The sequence below is a fragment of the Tachypleus tridentatus genome, chromosome 2, assembly GCF_004210375.1.
Source record: "Tachypleus tridentatus isolate NWPU-2018 chromosome 2, ASM421037v1, whole genome shotgun sequence".
Classification (NCBI taxonomy): domain Eukaryota; kingdom Metazoa; phylum Arthropoda; class Merostomata; order Xiphosura; family Limulidae; genus Tachypleus; species Tachypleus tridentatus.
In genome coordinates, this window is record NC_134826.1 from 103877328 (window position 1) to 103897165 (window position 19838).

A 19838-nucleotide genomic window follows, 5' to 3' on the forward strand; every position below is an offset into this window, starting at 1 on the left:
TGTCTGACCCAGTAGTCTCCTTAATCATATTCACCTTTGCATATGACCAAATAGTAGACATCTCACGAACTATAAGTTTGCATTTTACCTTTCACTCGTGTAAGTGACCATGCACTTTGTGTTTTAAGTAGCAATTTCCTCAGTGGCCTCGACCTTGAAATTATCGTCATGTGTAACATGAACTCCACAGTGAAGCCTCATTTATTCATTCATGCTCATGTAGAACAATACACCGAATCATAAAGTCCATGTATAATTCTACATATTATTTTATCTATGTTATGAGTCTTAAACAACAATTATCACCATACTATGTTGAGCCGTACAAAAACGAGCACATTCACGCTGATCTACAACGATACCATATGTGTTGAGTCATGCATAGACATAGTAACAATGGCATACGCAGCACTTGTACTGTAGCAATGTGGGAGTTTACAGTTTGTTGTTATACACCTTGCTGATATCCAATCAAATAAAGTGGGTTAAGGACCAGCCTATGAGCCTACGTATAGAACAAAAGGCCTTGTCGGTCTTAGATATGTAAGGTGATTGAGATGTTATATCATATTTTTTGTATTCATTCATAAGATCTTAGAACAAAATAGTTTCAAGATAAACTGATTTATTGCACTTATAATTTGAACCATATTTATATAATACTCTCCACATTGACCGCATACAACATACATATTTGTATAATAGAAGTAATTATATTTCTAGTGTTTTTATGCTGGTCAGCGGAAAGTTTATGTTCTTACAATGGTTAAATTCCGCATGATGGACAGAATGCAGATAGCCTATTGTGTAGCTTTGTACAAAGAAAATAGCAATAACATTTTTTAATGTCATAGTATCGAATATTCATTGATATTAATTCAAATATAATAGAAGTTCTGTTTATATGTTCTACAGTGAAGCCACATTGTGCCCACCGCAGGAATCAAACCCCAGACTATAGCTTTGTAAGTCTAACTTACCGCTGTTCTTTCGGGGCACAATGGATGTTTTAAATATTTTATTAGTCCTACAATAGTTCAATCTAAAACAATTACTGCAAAATAAAATTTACCTTAATATTCGAAAGGAAACAAATTAAAGAAGATCAGCAAAACTATTTGAAACTTACTACACATATGTTGCTGTTTTACTTAACATACATAACATATGAGGACCAAACATAAATAATTTATTTGCGAATTTCTTGTTTCATCACCAAAAACTATACTTTCATTAATGAGTGAACCTCATTAAATATTTCATTATTTTTACATTTCTAACAAACATAACGTTCATTTTTAAAACAATAATAACGTTATTTTCTAATTAAGATAAGTCTAACATATTATTGTACTCGAGAGATATCTGCGCTATCCGTTCTTAATTTTGATAGGCTATACGGAAGACAACTATACAACATCATCCAACCCCAACTGTTTGGCTACACTTTACCAAAGAATAGTAGTGTTAACTATCACATTCTAGTTCCCACACAGCTTAAAGGGCATGTTCAGTGATAGGTTTTGATCCGCCTGCCGCAGATTGTGAAGTGGTATATCATAAGCACCAGGCAATGCTAAGCCTTATTGTATTTAAAAGAAAAACTTCGTAACAGTCATAATAACGTTCAACTTTTACTTTCAGTCTTCCATAATATTGTAGTATTTAACCTGCTGATTAATTACCAAACCTCTAGCGGGTCTGTTCTATAATACGATTAAAATATCTGTAAGCCTAAGTGGTGTTAAAATATCAATTGTTAATAATAAACAAGCACGTTCTTGTTAATTTAGGATCAGCGTTTAACTTTCTCCAAAATTTTCCCCTCATTCTGAAATCGACCCAACATGGCCAGGTGGGTTAAGGCGTTCGACTCGTAGTCTGAGTGTCGCGGGTTCGCATCCCGGTCGCACCAAACATGCTAGCCCTTTCAGTCGTGGGGACGTTATAATGTGACGGTCAATCCAACTATTCGTTGGTAAAAGAGTAGTCCAAGAGTTGGCGGTGGGTGGTGATAACTTCCCTCTAGTCTTACACTGATAAATTAGGGACGGCTAGCGCAGATAGCCCTTGATTAGCTTTGAGCGAAATTAAAAAAACAAACAAACATTCTGAAATGCTGGTTCTTCGATTTTATGACTTTGTAAAAAATGTGGAAAATATTCCAGTGTTTTGATAAAACGTTCGTTGATTTCAGTTTTCAACAATATTCATATTCGCATTACATTCTGATTAATGAGACATCTGACATCTGACATTTTTAAGTTGAACCGCTTTAGAGACATGCACACAGCGCAATGTAAAGTATGAATATCTCTCAGTTCCTTGGATTCTCTACGGTGCTGTGTGATGGAATTTGTATGGGCCTTAAGGCATTCAGATGTCGTATTTTTAATATACACAGTTAAACTGTTGGTAAATGCGTCAATAAACACAACCCAACATATTTTTGGCAATAAAGAGAAGGTCCCGCGTTGTTATGAAATGTACTGCTTTACTGTGTCGGTAGATAAGAAGGTTTTTAACCACTCGAGTCTTAACATTTGGCTCCAATCTTTATTACACTCTCGTTAATCGGTTGAGTACAGGTTCTTAGTTAGTTTTCAAGCGTAATATGAAAGTTAGTTATTAGACTTATATATGATTTTTTTACGAACTCTCTTTGTGGCGTGATGAAATAATTTTAAAAAGTAAACAGTGGAGCAATTTGTAGTTGGTCCTCTTATTAGTAAAACATATGTTCAAAAAAATTCACCATTCCCAAGAAGATCTTAAAAAGTTAAATATATTACAAATGGAATATTTAGAAAAATCCACACCCAAAAAACAAACAAAAACTGCACTCCCATTCGTACATTGCAAAAGCCTATTTGAGGCTTTTGGCTTGAGAAACAAAACATTTCCATGCGTAGACGTAACCGTGAATGGAGTATTATTGGGTTTTACCCCTCACCCCAAATTTATTTCTGGCCACGGTACTGTGCATACGTGCGCTTTATCACACAGTATACATTATGTGTGTTTTGAGTGGCCGGAAATTATGTTAACAAAGTTATTAACATTTCTTTTTGTATTTCGTTAGTACACTAACCATTGTTTACATTGTAAAACTAGCAACAATAAAGCATTTCTGAAGCAGGAGTTCAAGGCTCTTGTTTCTGAAACTCGAGTAAACAATTTTGTTAACGTAATTTCCGGGTACCATGTGTATACTTATCAGTTCACATAAGAAAACAAGCAGTGATGTCGAGCTAATCGCAACTCTTAACCTATATATATCTTGTAAATGAAATAGCACGGATCAAAGAAGTGCAGAGAAACTTAAATGATAGAAAAGCAAACAAACTAAAACCTATAAGCAACTTTCCACTGAGTTAATGCAGCACTTTTAAGTTGGGTAAAGGTATTTGTTTCTTTCTAACAATATTACAGTTATGCGCCGAAGTAGTTGTTTTTATATTAACTCTTACCCTAATACGACTTAAAAAAAAAATCCTGAAAAAAAAGAAAAAGTTCTACTATTTATAAAAGGTCAAATTATGCAGAATGTAATGACGAACTAGCTGACAGAGACATAAGTCACAGAAATATGTGTCCTCCGATTGGTCAGTGGTAAGCTTACAAACTTATAGTATTAAAATCCGGGGTTAGATTCTCCGCAGTTGTCAGAGTGCAGCAAATATTCATTGTATAAGTTTCGCGCTAAGAGTGTAGCAACGACAGATAAACTAAACAATAAATACAGATATATTCACTTGCACAACGGAACTGAAAACTGCTCATCATTGTTCTAAAATTTACGTTCTCTGCTGGAAGGTTTATATTCTGTTACTTGTTTAGTCATATACGAGAAAACCTGAGCGTGGCCTAATGGTTAACAAATGAAACTGGGGATCCAGGGTTTTCGGTTCGAGTCTTGTTAATTTTAATCACGCTTTGCACATTCAGCTACATGTGTTACAACAATTACAGTCAATCTCGCTATTCCATTAAGAGTAGTCATTTCAGACAGCGGGTAATGACGATTGGTTGGTTGCCTTTTCTCTGGTCTGTAGTATCAACTTATGAGCAATTATCTCTGAGTTATAGAGGTTTCTGATTTGGCCTTATAACCCACTATGTGTATAAAGTGTCGTTCGCTGAATAAATAGACAGAAAAAATTGATTTAGTCCATCTCATTTATTCCTACGACGGTTAATTTTTCGTTTTCTAAGTTTTGTCTGACTGAACGTATCTTTTGCGTGACTTTACTTTTTGTTCTCTACTCACTCTTTTTTCTTTTCTTCGTCTGCTTGCCGCTATTTATGCGTCTATCACTTAGGCCTTCTGGAAATCTCCATATCTTCAACATCAATGAATTGCATGCAAGGTTCGATAGCTTCGACATCAATGACTTATAAACACATCTTCCAATAATTGTCTGTTTTCGTATTACAGACCTACTTCCAATAATCGTTTGCTTTTAATTCTCTTATTATGAAAACTTAATAGTCAAGAAATATTAACTCACAAAAATAAACTAACTAATACTACCTACATTAAACAGTCTTTTATATCTGGCAATGCTGTTTCGCATTTCCATGCATCCTTTTAGGTCATTAACCAATACGTAGATTAATTTTTAAGCAGGAACGAAATTGTGGAGGGCGGGAGGGCTATTTTTCCCAAGGTTATGAGAACAACCTGATCATAAGCACACTTTTACTATCTGTTACGTACATCTACAGCACAATACAAATGATTCCATTGACCTGAAGTTGTTCAGTTAAATGGGTAGGCTTGCGCTTGTGAGTTTTTAATGTATTCTCGACATGTGGTATGATTAGCTTATCAAAAGTGCGTCTAAATGGATATATATACTATTCATAAGACACAGGATCTCGAGGTCATTTAGTGACTTATTTACAGGCGCGGGACATTTTGAAAGTATTCCTTAGCTGTAAAACTTGTGACAAATAAATACAAAAGAGAGTTATCCTGAAGAAAATATTATTGAACAACTGACTGGTTGTGACAGTAACAGACGATCTGTTGCCAGAAATCACTAGTCAATCATTGTTTATTCTACCCACTTCTAGTTTCAGTTTTATCACAATCTGATTAATTAGGTCTGTCGCGTTGTATGTTTGGCCTACATCTTTAGTACTACATCTAAATCTTAAATTTGACATTTTAATCTCATTTTAGGAGTTATTACTGAATCAATAGGCCCAGCATGGCCAAGCGTGTTAAGGCGTGCGACTCGTAATCTGAGGGTCACGGGTTCGAATCCCCGTCGCGCCAAACATGCTCGCCCTTTCAGCCGTGAGGGCGTTATAATGTTACGATCAATCCCACTATTCGTTGGTGAAATAGTAGCCCAAGAGTTGGCGGTGGGTGGTGATGACTAGCTGCCTTCCCTCTAGTCTTACACTACTAAATTAGGGACGGCTAGCACAGATAGCCCTCGAGTAGCTTTGTGCGAAATTCAAAAAACAAACAAACATACTAAATCAATAACATTTAAAGCTCGTTTAACTTCCAATAACAACCCATCATCAGGTACTCATACAAATAAACATATAAAATACTGGCATATGTAACTTCAACATAACATGTTCCTAGAATGTTGGCGAGATTGCCGATTTTGTTTATAAATACGTCACAATTGAGTTAGCATGTTTCTATTGTGTGTTGTTTATAAATACGTCACAAATGAGTTAGCATGTTTCTATTGTGTGTTGTTTATAAATACGTCACAAATGAGTTAACACGTTTCCATTGTGCTACGATATGATGCGTGATTGGTTTATTTGTTTGTTTTTTGAATTTCGTTCAAAGTTATACGAGGATTATCTGCGCTAGCCGTCCGTAATTTAGCAGTGTAAGACTAGAGGGAAGGCAGCTAGTCATCACCACCAACTCTTGGGCTACTCTTTTTACCAACGAATTGAGAGATTGATCGTCACATTATAACACCCTCACGGTTGAAAGGGTGATCATGTTTGGTGTGACAGGGATTCGATATAACATTTAAAATATATCATACTAGACGATACACTCTCACTAGATTACGGCAAAAACTTTATGCTGGGGATAAAATAAGATTTGTTAACTCGATAACAATGCAGAAAGTTATACCAGTTATACTAATCAAATTTATGTCCGTGTTCTAGCAAAAAAAAAGGTTTACGAATTTCATCTTTTTTTTTCTTGCTCGCGCAACTTGAAGTTATTGTAATATGATCATTAGCTTGCAATAAAGTAATGCGGAAAAATCAATATACTCATTACCACACGATATATATACATACACTACATGGCCAAAAGTATGTGAGCATCCGACCACCATACCCGTGTGTGTTTGTTGAACATCTCATTCCAAAACCATGGGTATTAATATGAATTTGGTTCCCCCATTTGCTGCTGTAACAGCCTCTACTCTTCTAGGAAGGATATTTACTAGATCTTGGAACAAGTCTGCGGGAATTCGCCCCTATTCAGTCACAAGAGCATCAGTGATGTCAAACGAGAAGGCCAGCCTCGAAGTCGGCGTTCCATTTCATCCCAAAGGTGTTCGATGAGGTTGAGGTCAGAGCTCTGTGCAGGCCAGTCAAGTTCTTCCAAACCAACCTCGGCAAACCATGTCTTTATGGATCTCACTTTTGTGCATTGTAATGCTTAAACAAAAAAAGGCCTTTTCCAAACTGTTACCACAAAATTGGAAGCACACAATTCTCTAGAATGTCATTGTATGTTGTAGCATTAAGATTTCCCTTCACTGAAACTAAAGAGCTTAGCCCAAACCATGAAAAACAGCCCCAGACTATTACTCCTCCTCCACAAAACTTTACAGTTAGCACTATGCATTCAGACAAGTAGCATTCTCCTGGCATCTGCCAAACCCAGATTCGTCCGTCAGACTGCCAGATAGTGACGTGTGATTCATCAGTCCAGAGAATGTGTTTCCACTGCTTCAGAGTCCAATAGCGGTGTGCCTTACACCACTCCAGCCGACGCTTGGCATTGCGCATGATAATCTTAGGCTTGTGTGCGGCTGCTTGATCATGAAAACCCATTTTATGATGCTTCCGATAGTTCTTGTGCTGACGTTGCTTCCAGAGGCAGTTTGGAAGGAGGTAGTGAGTGTTGCAACTGTGGACAGACGATTTTTACGCGCTACGCGCTTCAACACTCGGCTGTCTTGTTCTGTGAGCTTGTGTGGCCTGCCGCTTCATGGCTGAGCTGTTGTTTGTTTGTTTTTTGAATTTCGCACAAAGCTACTTGAGGGCTATTTGCGCTAGCCGTCCCTAATTTAGCATTGTAAGACTAGAGGAAAGGCAACTAGTTATCACCACCCACCGTTAACTCTTGGGCTACTATTTTACCAACGAATAGAGAGATTGACTGTCATACTATAACGCCCCCACGTCTGAAATGGCGAGCATGTTTGGTGCGACGGGTATTCGAACCCGCAACCCTCGGATTACGAGTTGAACGGCTTAACCTACCTGGCTATGCCGAGCCAGGAGCTGTTGTTGCTCCTAGATGTTTCCACTTTACATCAACAGCACTTACAGTTGACCGGGACAGCTCTACCAGGGCAGAAATTTGATGAACTGACTTGGAAAGGTGGCATCCTCTAACAGTGTCATGTTGAAAGTCACTGAGATCTCCCTATGTAATCCCCACAGACAAACATTGACAGTATGTTTGGCTTTATGCACCTGTTAGCAATGGGTGTGGCTGAAATAGCCGAACCCACTAATTAGAAGGGGTGTCCACATACTTTTGGCCATGTAGTGTATATATCGTATGACTTTGAATTTAAGACGCACCCCGCTTTTAAAAAGGGATTTTCAGGGAATAAAAAGGATTATAATTAGAAAGGAGGAAATGTGTTTTAAAGAGATTATTAATGAATCAAAAATGTTAATAATGTATTTAAAATGAAATATGATAAATGTATATACAAAACATACAGGAAATTAAAAATTTTCGTTACAATAATGTTTCTTCTTACTCACTGTTACACTCTGAAGTTGAAGCACCTTAAATCACTTGATTCACTATTGTGTCCCAAAAAATGTCACCTTGCGTTACATCATCCTCACTGGATAAACAACATTTTAAAAACAATTTTCTAATAATATTGTCCAACACTTCTTTCCAAACTTTTAAAATCCTCTCCACTATTATTGATCCTGATACCCTTTTTATTTTGCCACTCGGTATTAAAGTATGATTGTATTTATTCTGCCAAGCATCATAATAATAATGCTTACGAATATGATCTTTGAATGACTTGTCAGTGAACACATCAAGAGGTTGTAACTGTCCTGTCATTCCGCCAGGATTTATCACCAGATCACTATTTTTGTTCCTTAACTAACTCTTGATTTTATCGGAGAGATGACCACGAAATGCATCCATTACAAGCATGCTCTGTTGCGTTAATGCACCAGGCCAGCGTTCCCGTACACGCCCCTACTACTCTTCCATTAACTTTGATGTCATCCATGCATTTTTTGCAAAAATATTCTTTTGGCAATGTTTTCATTTTTAATATGACATACGGTGATAATTTATTTCTATCTGCAGTTATCCATAGCATGACACCAACTCTTAACCTTTCATAACCAGTGATTTTGATTGTCACCGGTTTTTCTCCTTTGTCATTTACAGTGTAGTTGCGCGGCATGTCGAAAACAAAACAAAACTCCCGTATCATCTGCGTTACCGATTTGATTTAAGGAATAATAATTCCTTTGGCGTAGACCAATAACGTAACCTTGATATACGATATACAATAAGTTTTGTTTCAAAATCTGACGGCAATTTTTTACTACTTGTTTTTTCCCCCGTAATGATAAACCTTCTATTTTCATAAATTGCTCACAGCAGCCACAAGTAACCTTGAAAGAAATACCACTATTTCCTGCATATTCTTTTGCTTTTAACATTAAGACTTTTCTCATTACAGGCAGTCCTTTATTTTGTAACTCTCCGAAATATGTTAAAACAGCAACATGAATTTCAGGACATCTTCCATTTCTTGAGCCAGAAAATGACTTTGTACTTTTCTTGCAAGAAAGGGCCCAGCATGGCCAAGCGTGTTAAGGCGTTTGACTCGTAATCCGAGGGTCGCGGGTTCGAATCCCAGTCGCACCAAACATGCTCGCCCTTTCAGCCGTGGGGACGTTATAATGTGACAGTCAATCCCACTATTCGTTGGTAAAAGAGTAGCCCAAGATTTGGCGGTGGGTGGTGATGACTAGCTGCTTTCCCTCTAGTCTCACACTGCTATATTAGGGACGGTTAGCGCAGATAGTTCTCGAGTAGCTTTGAGCGAAATAAAAAAAACAAACAAACAAACTTGCAAGAAAACAATTTTATTTTCATACCACACCAACGACGAACATTTGCCTCGCTGTAAATGTTTTACCGGCTGCACAATTCTTAATCTGTCCGGCGCACAAAACAACTTACGTAAAACATCGTACGTAAAACACTTTTCCATGGGCAAAAAACACAACAAAGAAACAATAAAATAGTGTCTGAACAACAGGAAAGTTAGACAAAGACCGAGGACGGTGATATCCAACTACACCACTAGAAGCGCAGACACCAGTAAATTTGATATTTTATTCGTGTTTGTTTATTCTTTCTAAGTTAAGCTATTTTTTAAATATAGTCTAATATGTTTGTTATTCAGGATTTTATTCTAAAATCTTTGTTATTCGAGGAAAATTATGCTTTAGAGACTTTCGAAGATTGAAAAATAATGCCTCGAATATAAGACGCACCCTAATTTTCATTTTTCTGAAGTGAAAGTGAAGTTATAAAAGTAACTTCTGTTCGTTTCTGTCCCAGCCAGACACAAAATGTACGACACTTAATTTTCACTGTCATATTGAATTAAGGCTGGTTTTATCAGAAGCTCAACAGTTTAAAGATGTCAGTTTTTTTGTTTGTTAAACGAAAAGATACAAAACGAGTTGTGTTGTGCCCACCGCAGGTATCGAAACACGATCTTTAGCATTATAAACTCTCAGATTTATCGCTGATCCACCATGGGTCCAAAATGTATATTTAGTTGTTAAGCACAGAGTTACGCTACAAATATTAAAGTTAATTTTTACTGTTTTAAACCCTATAACTTACTGATGAGCTACCAAGCAAGGGCTTGTATTTTCTAGCGCAATGATTTATTTCCGTTATGGTCATTGTGGGGAATGTATCTTGGATTTTAGAGTCTCTAAACTTATCGCTCACCGACTAAAAAACATCAGTTTTGTTTGTTTCCGCACAAAACTATACAGAGGGCTAACTATACTGTGTTAATTGTGGGGAATCGAACCTCGGGTTTTAACGGGGGTTTATTTCAAATTCAGTCACTAACTCCAAACTCCCTTTAATAGTCCAATCGTTTTGGTAAACAAGATTAAAGTCGAGATATTACAGGCCAGTTTATAAACGTAATGCTATTGTTATTGCGTTTTTTAACTTTGTTTTGGTTCCTTTATTTGATATGCAAAGTTGTTATGTCTAATAAATATTTAAGCTTCCAAGAATGTCAAATCGGTTAAATGAGTCTCCTGGTTTGTGGACTTACAACATTAAAATTCGATATCTCTCCGGTGGACACAGCAGATAGCCCTCTTTGGCTTTGGTGTAAAACAAACGGTTATATAAAAAGAAGTATTTTATGTGTTTGTTAAACGTAAACATTATAAAATAGCCCAGCTTTTTAATAACTTATTTTAAGTACTTCTTATGATATATAATAATTTTCTGTTTATTATAATAATGTACGTTTGTGTTTTTTAAAAAAATGAATTTTCTACTCTTTCCGCATGTTAAATCTAGGTTGACCTAATTTTCATACCAAAGAATAAGGACAGCCAATTATTTCAAAACGACTATTGAAAATTTAAAATAACTTTTATTTTGTTTACATTAAACTTATTGAATTATAATTACAAGTACATTGACACTAACATTGTTTTTTAAATAATTTCAACCACTTTTTTGGGTGATAAACACAAAACAATTGGGCAAAAATAGTCAATTTGTGCATGGAAGAAATCTTTATTCACTTTATCCAATTCATTTCAAAATAGGCTACTTTATACCTGATTTGTATAAAAATCTATAACATTTTCAAACATACGACTTTCGGTTTTAGAATTGTATTAAAAGTTGCTCGACATATTTTTGTTAATCATAAATGGAAAGTTGAGGTTTTGTTTTTCATTTAATAGTCAGAAAATTCAGTATATCATGGTGTTAACTGTTACACATGTTTCGCTTATTTTTTGGAACTTCGGGCAAAGCTACACGAGGGCTATTTGCTCTAGCTCTCCTTAGTTTAGCGGCGTAAGAAGGTAGGTAGTCATCACCACTCACCGCCAACTCTTGGGCTACTATTTTACCAACGAATAGTGAGATTATAGCGCCCCCATGGTTGAAAGGGTGAGCATGTTTGGTACGACGGGAATTCGAACCCACGACTCTCGAATAATGAGTCGAACGCCTTAACCCACCTGGTTATGCCGGGCCGAGTGTTGTGCTCTGAGCACTGCCTTAATACCTCTATCCACATTCATAATTTCACATTCTCACCACGCACAAATGGAACTTTCGAAAGAGATCGGTAGCATGAGGTTCGAGTTACACCAATGAGTTTTCACTACTGGATGGGTTCAAATATACTGCATCATTCGTTTCTCTGCTATGACAGTCAAATACTCACCCATTTTTATATGTAAGATACATTAGGAACCTCAGATTCGATTCCCCGCGATTGTCAACGCGCAGATAGAACAGTTTGTAGTTTTGCGCTTAAAACATACACAGAAAAAATAATATTTTAAAGAAAAAAGTACTATTTACTTCTTATGCTACTTGACATCCCATTTGGATGCCAAAAGAATTTCACTTGTTTCGCGGTATTAAATACGGAAAGGCTGACACGTCTCTGGATGTAAATAAGCAGCAAAAATTGATATTGGTATTAGTGTTTGACTGGTGATATCTTTGTGTACCTGAACATGTCTTGTTTGAAGTTATGCACAAAGCTGCACAATGGGCTGTTTGTGCTCTGCCTACCAGGGATATCGAAACCCGATATCTAGCGGCGCGAGTCCGCAGACATACCGCTGTGCCATTGGGACGCAGCTGAATATGTATGGCTATTTATCTGCCCATGTTACTTAAAGCAACTCTATATCTGACCAAGCTTGTTTGTGTTACTATCATAAATACAAAAGAAGAAAAACTCATTTGTTTCCCTTTCCCCCCTTTTTTTTATTGATTCGGTATAACGAACAAAAAGGATTAGACTAAACAGTTGTTTGGTTTGAATTTCGCGCAAAGCTACACGAGGGCTATCTGCGCTAGCCATCCCTAACTTAGCAGTGTAAGACTATAGAGAAGGCAGCTAGCTAGTCGTCACCACCCACCTCCGACTTTTGAGCTACTCTTTCACTAACGAATAGGAGGACTGTCTAGTCTGAAAAGACGAGTATGTTTGGTGTGGCGGGGATTCGAACCCGTGAACTTCAGATTACGAGTCAAGTGTCTTAACCACTTGTCCAGAACATTTGTTAATATAGTTTCTAGTAAAGCAAAAAATATATTTTAGGAAAATAATTCCTGAGAAAGTGAGAAAATGTACTTAAGAAACATAATTTCTAGGAAAGCAAAAATTTAGTTTACTTAGATAATGCCCTCTCATTCAGTGTCTCCGTATCAATACCTGCGGTGTGCATAGCACAAATAACTCATTGTATAGCATTATACTTAACAATAAACGTTCTAAAGCTGAGATAAATTTAAACTTCATAAAAGTTATCTTAGTTTTAATAACGAATTCAGCCACGAAGATTTCGAAAATGATATTCTTTTTTTTCCTATCTCATAAGGTTTTTTTACAAATTGGGAAGAAAAGTTCTCACTTAGATCAAATTATTGTTTCATTTACCACAATGAACGTTTTTTGTTAATGTCTTTGGGTTTTAAACGCTCGTCATGATTGGTCTAAAATAATCTATAGCCAACAAAGTGTGGTTTTTTGGTTTGGTTTATTTGGAATTTCGCGCAAAGCTATACGAGGGCTATCTGCGCTAGCCGTACCTAATTTAGCAGTGTAAGACTAGAGGGAAGGCAGCTCGTCATCACCACCCACCTCCAACTATTTTACCAAGGAATAGTGGGATTGAACATCACATTGTATAGCGCCCCTACGGCTGAAAGGGCGAGCATGTTTGATGTGACAGAGATTCGAACAAAGTGTGACCACATTTCAATCGAAATGGTACACTTATATAAAGGTACATATAACGTTTTGTGAAAAATCTATGCGCGATGGGAAAAAATACTCGGATTTACTGTAGAGTATGTAAAACCATCGCAGGCTTGTGTAATTTTAAGGAAAACTAAGAACGAAAGTGTTTCCTTTATTTTTATTCGCAAGTGATTTTTTTTACCCTCGATGATTGAAATGCATTTCAAAATAAAACATGGATTATAATTTGCGACTTTTCAGACCCGATGGTGTTTTATGTGTACTTCACTGTCACCAATACTAAAATAATTAACTTTGTTGACATATCTCATATGAAATTTATTGTATAGGTTGTATTTTGTATGGATATATTTAGGCGGCGTTTGTTTATATGGTCAAGTAGAGGTGTTCAAAAGCTCTGACTGATAATATAACATTACCGGTGCTACGAAACTCAGCCACAAGAGGTGCTGATGTGAAAAGACTTAAACTGACAAAACTCAATACCTTGTCATCTATCTTCAACTTGCTTTCACAAAAACAATTAAAGCTCAAATGTTCTTTGGAATAGAATATTTTTTTCCACTGTTAATATACTGGGAATGTAGTTTGTCATTTTGAACTTAACAAAAGTGCAACACAAATAAAATATTTAAAATTTCTTATATCGAATTTTAAATTTCAACTATTTTTAAAGCACAAATCTGCACAATGAACACAATTGTGCTTAGGAAAAAACGTGTCAGTTCTTCAAGATTACTGCCGAGTCGACATTGGTTAAACTTAAAATGATAAATTAAAACTTATCTTTAACTATTTTGAAACACCTAACAGGCACCCAGGATCAATGCGTCCAGTGTTGTAACATATATTTTCAGGAATGTAAACTCTAACAAACAGTTACGGACTTTTATTTCTTGTAAAATATTCTAAGATGTGTGAACGACTTAACTAGACCATAATTACAAGAAAATTCACTGTAACAAAATTAATAGTTATTTTTAAAAAGCATCTCGTGATTTAAAATCGCTATACAAGTAGTAAGTTTTAAATATTTTACGTATAACTGATACTATCATCATACTCTTGATTTTAGTTTATCTGTTGATCAGATAAAAGGGCGATAAACGTAAAGGTGATTTTAATATATACCTTTAATCATTCCACCAGAACTTATATTCTTTGATAAAATATATATTATCCCTCCTTTTCCCATTTCTCTGTGGCTTAGGAGTAAGTTTGGCTAAAATGGATTCCATACCCACGATGGGCTGAACACAGATAACCTATTGTGTAAGTCTGGGCTTAACAACCCTCTTCCTGGATGGATAAGCAGAAAGCTTGAGGGCTTATAATGGTAAAATGGGTTCGATCACTTCAGTGAGAACAGATCCACTATGCAGTTTTCGGTTCTGGTTTTAAGGGTTAGTTATTGTTGAAGTTTTCATATTTTCCCAAAATTACCATTATTTTATTTAATTTGAAAATATTTAAATTTTAATTAAACACACTGTAACGAATGCACTGGATAAGACAACTTTATAAACTGAAACCCAACACTATATTTTTGAAGATATAGAAATTAACAATAATTCTTTTGATTTTTTTCTTTTTTTTCCAGCTAAGATTCTACAATTAAAAGTGACTTTTTCCCAGTTAGGAGCAAAGAAAAGTCAACTGTCAAATGCACTTAATACCAAATTTGTATTTCCTTTTTATACCATGTTTTAGTCTTTGTATAGAATTATGGATACTTTATTTTGTGAGAAGAGCAAGCTAATATTCGACATTAGTACGTCCAGTCGACTTTCAGTAGATTTGGATATCAATTGGTGAGTTGGAATGTCTCAAACACTCATACCTCTAATACTGACTTGCATCTATTGATGTTCTTTTTTAAAACTCCAGATTTTGACTCTACCTTGTTGGCTGTAGCAGCCGCTGCTCTTTGTATATACAGTAGTGCACCATGGGGTTCCTATGCTAATTTAATGCACATGTAAATATTTAAATTTATTGGTACATAGCTCAAGGTGAAGAACAAAATATTTGATTGGTATGCAGAGCAGAGCGATGCGAATTCGGTTCAGTTGAGCTTGAAACAGTGAAAACAAAACAAAATGAAAAGTACTACCACCGCCCGTAGTATAAAATTCTAAATCTTACAACATTGAATTGGTTTCTTGTATTTAATACCAGTATGTTGTCTGAAACATGTAAAAATGATGTGTATTTTTTAAATCAATACTAGTAATATTTGCTTCAATTTTGCAACAATGCCTTTTATGAACTCAGTTTCAGGATGTTCGTCCTAGCAACAATGCTCTTCTTGAATATAAGGAATTGTTGCTTCAGCCTGGCAATAATGCTTTTCTTTAAATCAGTACTAAGTATTTTGCTTCAATCTAGCAACCACGTTAGTCTTAAAGTTCGTACTAGGACTCGTTACTTCAACCTGGTAATAATGTTTGTTTTTGAAATTAATACTAGAACCTCATTGCTTTAACCTGACAACAAGTAATATTAAAAGTAATATTAGGACTTGTTGCTTCAATCTGGGAGCAATGCTTTTCTCGAAATTATTCTAACGAATGTTTTTTTTCAAAGTGAATACCAAGGCACTTTATACTTTCAGTCTACCAATGCTTGTTTTGGAATTAACCATATTATATTTAAACGATTTATCCTTTCAACAACAAACGCAACATTAATAATAAATAACATCACATAAGGTATCATGTGTCTAAATTACGTTATTCCTGGATATTTTGCACTAAATGCTGTATATTTGTTGTTGCTTTACGGCTGTTACACATGATTTTACTGGCTCCTTTTAATTCATGCTGTACAGTAAATAAGGGTGCAAAAACGTCTGTATATAATTAATTTATACTTGAACTCAGATATGAATCAAATAAACCACGTTACATGGTATTTGCCGTGTTTGTCTCAAACAGACAACTAAAAAGGCTTAATCTGTTTTAGTCATGAGAAATACTGGTTCAGTTAGTGTGTGTATTTATACGTTGTGTATGCAGGCACACACACATACGTAAACGCATCGAGCGAATGGGAGGTATAACGTTATTAACATATATGCAGTTTACATCTAATGATGTGGAAGTCCAATAGATTTTGCTCATGGTAATACAAAACAATCCCTATTTCTCTAAAAACACTACAAAATTGAAAACTCAGTCATAAGTAATTTTCTAAATGTAAGACTTTGTTCGTGAAGTTTACCTGTTTTTTAACATATACAAATGCAGCATAACACCTACGTAGCTACGCACACATCGTACAGTGTAGGCGTAGGCTGATTTTACGTTCACGTACCGTTTTGCTAACTCTAATAAAAGTTTCGAATCACTGACGTATACGTTTTTGCGGCGGCGGAATGCGAACCATGGGCCTTTCGATTTATAGTTTGACACGCGAACCACAGTCCATGCATGGTCCTTGTTGAAAGGATGGTTTGTTTTCAAATGTTCACACAAACCTGCACAAGCGCTAACCGTCCCTGATTTTGCACAAATAAACTAGGAGTAAGGCAGCTGGTCAACTGACAAAAGTTGGTGGTGGGTACTGTTGACAAGCATCCACCGCCAACTTTTGCCACTTGTAGCGAGGTTTGATCATCACCTTTAGGGCTCATCCACGACTCAATTGTACCGAAAGGTGATTTTCATTTGCCACTAAACGCGAACATTGGACCTAAGACCTATTGTAAGGAACACTAATCACAGGGCTACAATTGTTCCGGAAATTATAATTAAATTTTTCCAGTGCAAAGACAAATATTATTAACAACATACCACAAGTAATCAACTTTCCAAGGGTTAGTTATTTTCTAAAGTTGCTAATATAAAAGAAGGAAAATAAAACCTAATAACAATGATATTTATGAACAGTCTGTACGCTATCTAGAACTTCAGACATATTTACTTTTGTCAATTTGTTATCCTATTAATTCGTTCATGTAGTTTTTAAAACATAGTGTTTGAACGCTCCCTGAATAAAAACAAAGTTGTTTAAAAATAAAGATCACACAAATTGTTTTTTTTGCTCCATGAATGTTTTTTAGAATTCATCTTAATAGGGAGATACAATATTAAGAGCAACGTGACAGATATCTCATTGTAAGTCAGAACTAATATATAAATAAGCAAGTGAATTAAGTCTATTAAAACCTTTCAGACAAACCATAATTCAAATAACTTAAAGAAGGGAAAGTCCATTAACACCTTTCATACAAGTAATAATCCAAATAAATTTAAGCAGGTAAATTAAGTCCATTAGAACTTTTCAGACAATGTAAAGTCTCCCAAAACGAACATAATGTCAATCTCTAAGTAGTTTGTATAACTAATACTATACGTATTTTATACACTATATTTTCTCCTGATTAGTTTCTTTACTAAGATACTCTCTGATAAATTTTGTGTTAACGTGTATTTATTTATACAAGTACTGTGTAACCTTGAAGATTGAGGCGTTATATTTCATATGTACTCAACAGCCAAATTTTCCTTTACGTTTTGATTGCCCCAGGACAATGATAAAAAGTTGTGATAAGCCTACTTATTAACATACCTTGACTAATAGACTACCCAGTAGAAATTTCCAGCCTAAAATCAACCTTTCTCGTACGTTAGATTTACTTTGGGCATTGTAAGTGTATAAGCTGTTTCCTTACAGTTTAGAGATTTTGATAATGAAGAATTCATTTAGTTACTACTTAATATGGGGTTGTTGTGGGATGGGAACATCTCTGTATCTGCCACACCTATAAGATATATAAAGTTGGATTTACCAAATTTGCTGGAGGCGACAGAAATTATGATCAGCTGTGCAGTGGTTATGTACAAGCCAAATTTGGTGATAAAATGTAATTCTGCCTGAAGCTGTAAGCTGTCTTAGGTTTGTTTAAAACGCACGTGGAATTATTATAAACGTTCTTACTTTCGTTTCGCCATTCCTTTTTTTACCTCTCTTCCTCTTTTTGAATATGTATATTTTCCCCTAAATATCATTCAAGAATAAATGGCTCATTCGAAACTCTTATCAGCTGGAGAATAGTTGATAAAGAAGAAAAAAAAAACTCGGAGTCGCTGATCTGTTGTCACGTGTTTTGAAAAACTATAATTGTGAGACACTTTACACACACAAAATTATTTTTTTATCTCTAGCCCGTAAAAGATATGTATAAAAAACATATTATGGTGAGTGAGTACAAATAACCCTGTTTATTAATGGATTTTGCTCATCTTATAGAATTGGTTAGCTTTGTTGAATTTTACGCAAAGATACTGTAGGGCTGGCTACCTGCACAAGCCATCCATAATTTTGAAGTGATAGGGTAGAGGGAAGACAGCTAGCTAGCCAACGTCACTAAAAGCCAGCTCTTGGGCAACTCTTTACCAATAAATACTGGAATTGATCGTAAGATTAATACGCTCCCCCCCCCTTCCAAAACTGCAAGCGTTTCGGTGATGGGATTCAAACGTACAACAAGCAAGTTGCGACGCGAGTGCCTTAGTAACCGGTTACTAGGCTAGTACTGCTTAACAGGGATTTCTTATCTATCAAACAATTCAGAGAAAACTTGTTTATCTACTCAGTGTTTTTATCAAAGTAAAAACAAGAACAAAAACATATTATCCTGGTATTTTCAATTCAGATTCTGAAATATTTTGAAAATTTAAAACTGATAACCGTGGAGCTTGATATTGTAATCGTAACATTAAGACGTTGCTTTTATGATTTGACACTCTGAGTTGCGAGTCCTTTGGCCGGAATACGAACTTAAAAAACGTGGGATGAATGCTATGAGAAGTAACAGGGAAATCTTAAAGTTCACACAAGTTATTTATAATATGCTATAATAGTATTGAATATTGCCTCACCAATATTTTATGTATGAGCTTTAATAATTTATTTAATACATGTACAGTCAAAACATGGTATACACTGTGCAAAGGTCATGGTAACATTGTAGGAAGAGGCGGTAAGGGTGCTTTCTGTTTTGTTTTTTTTTGCGCTTTCAACACCCAGATCTTAATGTCTTTTCACGGTGTTTCATGTTATTAATTCATTAGTGGTCGTTGGCCATAAACATATTTTATGGGTCAAAGTTGTTAGATTGCAGATCAAAGTAAGAAGTGGGTTTGCTTGTTTGTTTTTTGAAATTTCGCACAAAGCTACTCGAGGGCTATCTGTGCAAGAAGTGGGTATAACTCAAAAAACAGTTTTTCATATCAATCTTGAGTTGGTTGTTGGAGCAAAAACGTCAGCTGAGGTTATATAATATTGCAATAGTGGCGAACACTATTCTTGCATAGAGAGTGTTTCTTTGTTTGTTTGTTTTTTGGAATTTCGCGCAAAGCTACTCGAGGGCTATCTGCGCTAGCCGTCCCTAATTTTGCAGTGTAAGCGTCACTTTAATGATTTCATTTTGAAAAGTTAAAATTAATCCGGTAATGATAGTCCTTGCGAATACATACAATAGAATCAGTAAGGCGTCGCTTTAACAGCCTGACGTAAAATTTTAAGCAGCTACTTTATAAAAAT

At 35.6% G+C, this 19838-nt stretch overlaps 1 protein-coding gene across 7 annotated transcripts in view; it reads left to right on the forward strand.

Moving 5' to 3' along the window:
- LOC143244737 (RNA-binding protein Musashi homolog Rbp6-like) overlaps positions 1-19838 on the forward strand; it is a 189039-nt gene that overhangs the window by 34144 nt on the left and 135057 nt on the right. The gene's annotated exons all lie outside the window — the stretch shown is intronic.